Raw genomic sequence first — 9,958 nt, 5'->3', positions numbered from 1 at the left:
ATGCATATTTTATGATAACGAAGCAGTGATTTGATCTGCTATTTTGAACACACATAGAAATATTACATTAAGAGGATGTGTCTGTTTGCTATTTTACAGTAATTAGCATTCTTGTTGACAAGGCACTGAATAAATGGAAGTCCACACATGTGACACTGATCCAAAGATTACAATCAGGTAAGCTTAAAATGCTGACCGATAAGAGCTGAGACTCTGAGTGGGGCTGTTACCCAAGATAATCTGGATGTAAAGTTGCAGGTAGTTACAAGCATTTCATTTGGCCAAGGCATTTACCTGGAATGGAGTGATGAGTTGCACTACTTGCTCTTCCTTGGGTATGGAGATACCTATAGAATGAACGCTGTTTTTCTTGAAGATGTTTCCTTATGGTGAAGTTTGGAAGGGGTAGGGTGTAACGATGTGGGTTGATTCTTGCAGTGTGGAGATCAGATTTACTGGTTAGAACTGTGGAGTATGTGATTATAAAAGACTCATGAAATATTACCAAGTAATACCATGGAGTGGGAAAGAAATCAGTAGTGCATCAGGATTAGTTAAGAAACATTTGAATATTTTTAATATGGTAGTCCTGACATTCAATCCATGTTTTTCATATTTTCACTTAGCAGATTAACTGATTTGTCCTAGGGTAACTGGACTGCATCAGCAAGGAATTCTGTACCACGAAAGGCTAGAGATGGAAGAAAAGAGTTTGTAGAAATGACGTTGAGTATATATTTTTTTTTAATGTAATTTTTGCGTGCAATTTACATATGGAATGGCTATTTGATTTTTAAACAAATGTCTAGCCATATATTTACCTAGCCCATATTGTTTAGTGCTGATGACACGGACTCTTTCAAGCAGAACAATTTTATCTTCTTTCCGCTTCTTTGGCACTTATGCTGTTGCTAACTCTCTGGAACATTCCTTTTAGACATAACAATGATATATATCATCATCCTATTGCTTTCTTGACATCAAGTTTACTTAACTCCTCATATAACTCTTGCTCACTCACCATCCTTTAATTGCTCTACACTTGAGCTTCTCATGACTTCATACTGCCATAATCATTCTTCTTTCTACTTGCCACATATCAAAAACACTCCCTAGGATTTTTCTTGGCCTAATTTCTGCTCATACTACACTTTTGCTGTCCTTATCAAGTGAGTCACCTTCCTGTCCTGCTCTTTATACTCTTCATGCAATTATTACCATTATTAATCTTGTGCTGCCTCCAGTGGCCTGTTCTTCCAGATTCCATGCTTAATCTCTTCATTCCTATCTTATTCAGTCTTTTGACTTTTGAAATATATCATTGTCAGAGTCCTAGCAGTATCTTCTTCCTTATTACTCATTCCATGTCTCCTGAACTTTCCATAATCACTGGCCTTGTAGTTCCAAACATCCTTTCCTTTCAGATGTTTTCATGTGGCTAGCCATAACCCAGATGATCACTCCCCAAATGGAAGTGTGACCCCCCCCCTTACACACACACTCACAATCACATTGTCTGATGAAATGATCAGATTTAAGCCTCTCGATCCTCGTTTGCCATTCTTTGCATACTGCCTAAGATAGATGTCTCTCAAGAAATTAACATGATTATAACCAGTTATAATCATGTTAAATATAAATTTTGTTTCATATATATGCATGTGGATTTTTATTTACATTGCTAATTGATTTATCAACTGCTGCTTTGAGAGAATGATGAGAGTAGCAGTGTTACTAAAGGACTTCCGTGAAAGCAGAATAGAAAGGATTCAGAGAAATAAGATATAAAGATTAAAAGTTTATCTTCTCATATGCCTCTTGTGTTAGGCTCAATAGACTGTCACAATTATTGACTAAGTTGGTGTCTGGAATGTGAGTATGAGGACAGATTGAGAGAATGCAAACTGCAGCTCCTAGTGGGTAGAAGGAAGAGGGTAGACATGATTGAGACGTATAAGTTGGTAAGGGGTAATTACCAGATTAACATGGATGAGATTTTTCATAGAATAGCTGGAGATAAGCATCCATGTGAATTTCAAGTCATTCTATCAAGTAGCTTGTTTTATACAGCTGTCTGAAGCAAAAGTGTAGTCTGTATCCCTTGAAATGGATAAAATTGAGTATCGTGCAGTTATAAAATTCTTTGGTAAAAGAAGGCTTAATGCCAAAAGAAATTCATTCGAAGATCATAAAAGTTTATCGGCACTCTTCTTCATTTTCGGCAATTAAGAAATGGGCTGCCGACTTTAAACATGGACTGTACCAGCCTTGAAGATAATCCACATGAAGGGCATCCAGAAAGTGTAACAATGCCAGAAATCATTGATCAAGTGCACCATATGATATTGGATGACCGGCGAGTCAAAGTGCATGAAATTGCCGAGACTATAGGCATGTTCTTTTGAAATGCCTATAGTCTATATTTTATTATATATTATAAAACGCCTATAGGATATATTTTGCATGAAGAATTGCATATGAGAAAGCTTTGCACAGCACAGGTGCCACCCTTGCTCACAGCAGATCAAAAACACACTCGCATGAAAAATCTCTGAACAGTGCTTGGAGCATTTTAACAAGAATAAAACTAATTTTGTGCATCGATTTATTACTATGGATGAGACTTGGATTCACCATTACACACCAGAATCCAAACAGTAGTCTAAACAGTGGACAGAAGCCAGTTGTTCATTGCCAAAGAAGAGAAAGGTGGTTCCACCAGCAGGAAAGGTCATGGCGTCAGTGTTTTGGGATGCTAAAGGCATTTTGTTTATTAATTATCTTGAAAAGGGTAAAACAATAATTGGGGAATATTATTCTGATCTTTTAACCAGACTAGACAAAAAAATTCGTGAGAAAAGACCCGGTTTGCAGAAGAAAAAAATCATCTTTCATCAGGACAATGCACCTGCCCACAAAAGTGTTTTGGCAATGGGAAAATTAAGGGATCTGCACTATGAATTGTTAGAACATCCACCATATTTCCCAGCAGATTTGGCTCCCTCTGACTTCTATATCTTCCCAAAACTAAAACTCTTCCTCAGCATTTTTCTTTGAATCAAGAGGTGATTGCAGCTGGGGGGGGGGGTATTCTGCAGATCTTACTGAGAACCACTACAGGGATGGGATAATGGCACTGGAATAAACATATTAGTCTTAAGGGAGATTATGTTGAAAAATAAAAATTTTGAAATTATAAATTCGTTTTTTCATTGTTAGGCTGAGAATTTTTCAGACCACCATCATATATATATATATAGTGTATATACACACACATTCATCACACTACATTACTATCTAATCATCCTCCATCAACACATTACATCATTACAGACTGTGCCATCTACTGCCCACATTTTCTGTTATTTGCATGTGTTCTCTGGCCAGTTTGCCTATATATCATTCATACACACAAACATATCATACACATAATCATTCATATTCGTTCAGTCAGGATTCTTCATACACGCATATATATATATATGTATATATATATTTATTAATGTAAACACAACTAGTTTTGTCGGAAAGCAGACTTCTTCAGGTGTACAAATTATCACAAACTGGAAAAAAGCAAGTAAAACATGGAGTTCTCATAAAAAAAAGTTAGGAATAACAACATTCAAATTTGAACTGGTGTTCGCGTGGCAGGTCTAGCGTGAGGCATTAGTGAGTGGGAACTATCTCAAGAGCACCAGAACTGAATTAGAAGCTGAACTAGAAAGGCGCATCTTAGAATCAAAAGAAATAGTTCTGGACTCCTCACATATGAACAACAATGTAAGTTATAACTTACTTGACTCCACAGCGCAGTAATTCTTTTATGAGAACTCCATGTTTTATCTTGCTATTTTCTAGTTTGTGATAATTTGTACACCTGAAGAAGTCGGCTTTCTGATGAAACTCGTTGTGTTTTAATTAAAGTTTTTATTTTACCTTATCTTGGTGTTCCTATTCAGTAAAATTATGATTTAAAAAATATATATTTATTATATATATCATTCATACACACATGATAATAATTCAGAATTATTCATATACACATGACATGAATATACATATAAAGCATTCGGAGCGAGGTGAAGTTACAGCCAAGAACATGATGCTAGTATAATTGAATTTGTTCTTGGTTGTTTTGTATCAAGTAAAATCAAGGTTCCAGGAAGAAAAACCTTCTTCCCTCAACAGGGCCACCCCTGGGAATTTTGCTGCCCCGTGCAGTAGCATGCTTTGCTGCCCCTTCCACGTTATTTTTCGTATAGTTTATGCCAATTTTGCCGCCCCAAAAAAACTAGTTGTCCAGTGCAAATGCATGTCTTGCACCATCAGTAGAGCCGGCCCTGTCCCTCAAAAATGAGACTAATTAGTTCACCTTCAGTTGAAAAGACGAGCAAGTTAATCTCATACAGTCCTCACATCCTAGTTAGATTTTGATGGCGAAAGACATCAAAGATCATACTGCACGGGATACAGGTTACAGCAGTACATATGGTAAATGGTTAGTAGGATAATCACAAACATCCATGCTCTTGGCAGAATTTGAACCTGCAGTCTCGGCTGGAAAGCAGATATACTTACCATGCTGGCTCCTAGTAAAATTTAAATTCCTAATTCAAATCCCATTCTAACCAAAAGGCACATGAAGACACTTAACACACAAAGAACATCACATTTTCCCATTTAATGAGATATCCCAAATTGCCTATTAAACATAATTTTGAATAATTTATGATCAGCTTGTTAATTTTCTTTGCAATTCTGTTCAGTAATATTAGTCCAGAAATAAGAATGCTGAATTCAGTCAATTGAGACACGTACTAGAAATGTTTTTGCTAGCGTTATTAGGAGTTATTAAAAAAAAACAGAATAGAATAATTTATTACTACAAGAATTTTCATGAAACTACTAGTCCCCTGAAAATTCTTGAGTGGAGAAATATTGAATAAACTAAAAAACATAACAGGTAACATATACAATGAAAAACAGGAATAACAACAGAAAGCATGCATCTGGAACGAAGTTGTTTGTGGTCTACTGTGAACTACTGGTAACCATGATTGTTATCATGTTGAATGAGAGAAAAACTGATGATTAGACTCGATGTAAAATCATCCTTTGTTTTTTTTGTTGCATTGTTGAGGCTGTTTGATCATTTCAGCTGATTCCTTGAATGCTCTTGAGAAAAAAATAAACTATGCAGAGCATTTTAGTTTGTTGCCATAATACTTGATATTTGGTTTCAGTTGTACGGTCTGCCAGTCCTGATTTGCATTTCTACATCCTTGATGTGTTTTGATTGTGCACTCTCCCAACCTGTCTGTCCTATGTAGTACAAACCATAGGTACAGTTAATCTTGACACTAGGTTTTGGAGGTTTCAGATCAGAGATCTTGTTGAGGAGTAGAAGACAAGCTTTATGTTTTGCTGATGTAGTATACTTGATGTACGTGACTGGCTATATATATATGAGAGAATAACCGTTCTTCCGAAGTCTTGTTTTTTAATATTCATCCGATTGTCTTGGTTGATATAGAATTTTGTTGACTAATGTCTATTGTAATTATTCTTTGGTAGGGTGGTGCTGAGATAGTCAAGCTTTTGGTTTCTTTTATCTATATTAGTGGAGATTCTGTAAGCTCTATCACATAATGAATGAATAATGGCTTTTTTTTTTTATTGCACCAGATGGTGATTAGATGTGGCATGCAAATGACATCTGTTTGTTAGCTTCCTATGCAATGAGAAATTGAGTGTTTTCTGAATGGTAGACTTGTTTACCTCCAATTCAACAGTGAATTTAGTCCAAGGGTGAATATTATTAAGATACATGAGAAATTCTTCTAATTGGGTAACAGTCAGGCCAAATGATGAATATGTTGGCAACATATCTTGAGCCAAACTTTAGGTCATGTACACATGTTAAGTTCTGAATTAAACAACGTTTCCTTCAGACTTAACATGGGTTTGCAATCAATTATTGATGTACCAGAATGTACTAGACTTGTAAATTTCACTAAAATGTTACTAAGCTGAAAATCCTTCATTTAATATGTGATATTATAAAGTATTGAGAGTTGCTAAACTACTTAAGTGTAAGTAACTTATAAATTGCTAGGTGAAAGAGATAATCCAATCAAATAGAAATGGCCAGAATCGAAACGCGTGCATCAAAGAGTACAGGTGCACCTTTTCGTAAGCAAATAAGTTCTCCCCCCCACACACACACACTCATGTGCAGAAAAGTAGGCTAAGATTTCCGTGTGTGGCGTGCAGTACTGGTGACATGAAGTGACGCTGAGAAAATGGGAGGAGTAATCGATGACATGGAGTGAACGTGGGGTGCACAATTTAAAAAGTCGTGCAGTGCCGAGGAAGCTCTCTTGCACTCTTGTGTAGAGTTGTGCTCCAGAGTTTTCGGGCGGTCTTACTGATGTGTATGTAGCTCCTCGTGGATTCGAGACAAGGACAGAGGAACTTTGCCAGAGATTTCCCAACAAATTATCGGTCGGCAACCTGCCCAGCAGAAGGTATTCATCAATGCTTACGGAGATGTTGTTATGATGTTGAACGAGTTCACCATGGAACAATGTCTTCCTATTTTTGGCAGCAGAAGTAAGTGCAGACTGAAACCTTAAAGAATACCTCAGAGAAGGCATGAAGGAACGTGTGTCAAAAGAAATTGTCCGGACGAGATATGTAAAGTGCCCAGATAAGTCCCCAGCAATTGGTATAACGTACAATCCATGTTTTATTATGTATGTGTGTAATAGAAGAATGTATGTAAACTTAAGGAAGGACTTTAGAGAAAGTTTTCTTTAAATGATAAAGTAATAATGAGAATTTTGAGTATTTTGTTAAGTGAATTAATTGAGAGCACGTGGTGCCTTAGAATTGTCTTTTAATGATAGAAAAGGTTATGAGAATGTTGTGAGAAGAAATTGTATAAGAGTGCATGAAGCTAGTCTAGTTATTCAGCTAATAATTGTCCTTAGTATTACAGAATAAGTGTGATTTTTCAGGTGGAAATTGTAAGCATTAACTAAAGTTCTTTGTCATGCAGGCTAACATAGATATTGAGAATCTAAGTAAATTAGTGCTCATTCATTAGCAAATGCAGATTGAATATTAAGAGTGAATTCATAGTATGTACAATGTTTCAATTGAATTAAATGTTTTGTTTCTTTTGTTTAACTGATGACTTGCCTGATTTTCTTCTCTGTTGTACTTGCTCATAAATTACGGACCACAGCGGGAGATTAAATTATAGAGAGGCTACGACTGCAAACGTAGCTCTTAGTATCATAAGATTGTATGCTAATCTGTGTTCTGATTCTACGCTATCTGTTAATCTAGGATTCGGGTGGTGCAGTGAAAAATAAATTTTCCCTGAATCCGAAAAAGGAATCAGAACCAGTGTGAGACAAAGGAATAGGTATCCGCCATTAGTAATTCCTTTGTCCCACAAACCACTAGCATCGTTCTTGTAAGTATAGATTGGCCAAGAGAGAAATTGAAGTTAAGAGAATTAAGATTGAAGATAAAGTTTTAGTATAATTAAGAAAAATCAAGAGGTAAAGATAGGAGAATATAGACTCAATATATAGAGTAAAATAAATAAAATTAAAATAAGAGTAAGATTTTACACACAGGTACTGAATGGCTTTCTCTTCAAAACACTCCATTAACAAATTTGCTAATAAGGGAGAAAGGGAAGAGCTTGTTGCTAACCCTTCTTTTTGTTCAAAATATTCTTCTTGGATATGAAAAAAAATAGTTCTATTAATATTAATTTGAAAAGATCTACAGCAGGGATAACCAACTTATGGTGAAATGGACCCCAATGGTAATAATTAAAAAAAAAAAAGTAAGCCTATTTATGCAAAAAGTTAATAATTATTTTTAGCAATTTTGTTGTTTTGTGCACATCTTTTGCACATTCACTTGTTTGATCCTGAGGCACCAAGCATTGGCAACAGCGTTGGTGTGTCGCAGGTTTTCGTCAGTGAGTTTACAATTGATACTTGTGCGCTATAGAGTTGTGCTTTCTTCATCCTTTGTGAACATTTGCAGTTTTGAACTTTTTCATAAATTAAGGCTTATTTTTACATTTAGTAACCTATCACAGTGCAAAAGAAAAACAAATAATAGTAAGTGTGAATTCAATGAACAGTGGGAAAATGAGCTCTTATTTATAGCATTATGCATTGTTTGTGAAAACACTTTCTCACATAATATAAGATATGATTTTGATAGACACTATAAAACACATCAGACTGAAATAGAAGGAAAACTGAAGCTAAGTGTTTGGGTCTGAGTTACAGAAAGAGAGAATATCTTGTTTTTATATTAAATCAATATATCATGTCTATAATTAACATATTTTTACTGAGAGTTTTTAATGGTACAAGAGTTGTATGGTGCATCTGAATTCATACGTGAAAAAATTGGTGCATGGAATGTAAAAGGTTGGCCCCCATGATCTACGTGTCTGGAGTAGTAGTAAGATTCTATTCTTGGTACATTCTATTAAGTGTGTCGTGCTCTTTATAAAAGAGGTTTGTTTGCTGATGTGGGGGCTTAGCAGGTTTGCTAGATATCTGGATAGCAACCTTGCATCAATGATGGGTCTTAGTGGCAAGCCCTACTTGTGTACTTTTGGAATTCCATAAATTCATGGTACCGGGGGTGGGGGGGTCCTGACATGAGATGTCTTTTGGTCTCTTCAGATAAATTCAGCATGTTTTTTTTTTTTTTTAACCAAATTATTGGGCTTATTAAAGAAATGACCCATTGTGTTGTGATCCAGTTTTATATATAAGCATTTGCATCATTTAGTGGAGATTGCATTTTTGGTATGTATTCTATGGAATTCATCAAAACTGTTGTGTTGCCTTTTTCGCTTTCTGTACAATAATGCTCATATCCTGTTTAACATTTTGTAGAGCCAGTCGATCCATTTTTGTAATATTATTACTAGGTCTAGGTGGTTTTGCTTGTAGAAATACAGTGGCTGTTTAGATACAAAGAAAATCTGCAACATTTGTAGGAACTCTTTGAAGACTTTTTTCCACACTGGAAAAACCTGACAACTACCACAAAGCATATTTTTACTGGATACTGTAGATCTCTCCAAACATTGCATTAATAGTTCTTCATATTCTAAGAAGAGTATTTTGAATAGAAGTGCAGATTGGGAAAGGAGAAACTTGTTTACATTTGATTTAAAAGCCTATATTCCTTGGGAAATATGTTGGTGGTGGTGGTGGGGGGGAAGAAAGACTGTTCAGTACAGCAGTAGCAGGGATGTTCTGTGAGTTTCAAGGTGTACTGTGAAAGGTATACTGTGTACATAATCAATTTCAGACCAAAAGCTCAAATACCTTCAGCACCATCCTACCAAAGAATGGTTACAATAAAACATTCAGTTAACAAAATTCTACATCAACCTGAAAAAAACAATACTTGAGAAGATCAGTGATTCTCTCCTATATATAGTCAGTCACAGATAAAATACTGGGAGACTACATCAGCAAAACATAAACTTCTGTTCCCCTCAATAAGATCTCTGATCTCCTGAAACCTCTCAAAAAAAAAAAAGTTTCCAGACCAACAGTACCTGGTTTGCACTACATAGAAGAGACACAGGAGTTGGAAGAAGTACACCAGTCTGAATTCATCAAGGATGTAGAGAATGAAAGGAAACACAAATCAGGACTAGCTGCACATACAACTGAAATCAAACATCAAGTATTATGGCAACAAACCAAAATGCTCCAAATATATATTCGTTTTTTCTCAAGAGCATTCAAGGAATCAGCTAAAATGATGAAACATCCTTAACAGAAAACAAGGAATGATTTTACAAGTATGGTCTTCTCTAATTCAACACAACACACATGCCGTTACCAGGAGTTCAAAGTAGACCATGAACTAGCAACCAACTTCATAGTAAATGTTA

This window comes from Typopeltis vanoorti, chromosome 13 (assembly GCF_054136105.1).
Source record: "Typopeltis vanoorti isolate ZY-2024b chromosome 13, IOZ_Tvanoo_1.0, whole genome shotgun sequence".
NCBI lineage: Eukaryota > Metazoa > Arthropoda > Arachnida > Uropygi > Thelyphonidae > Typopeltis > Typopeltis vanoorti.
The sequence above is the reverse complement of the archived record's forward strand: the minus strand, read 5'-3'. Positions refer to the sequence as shown.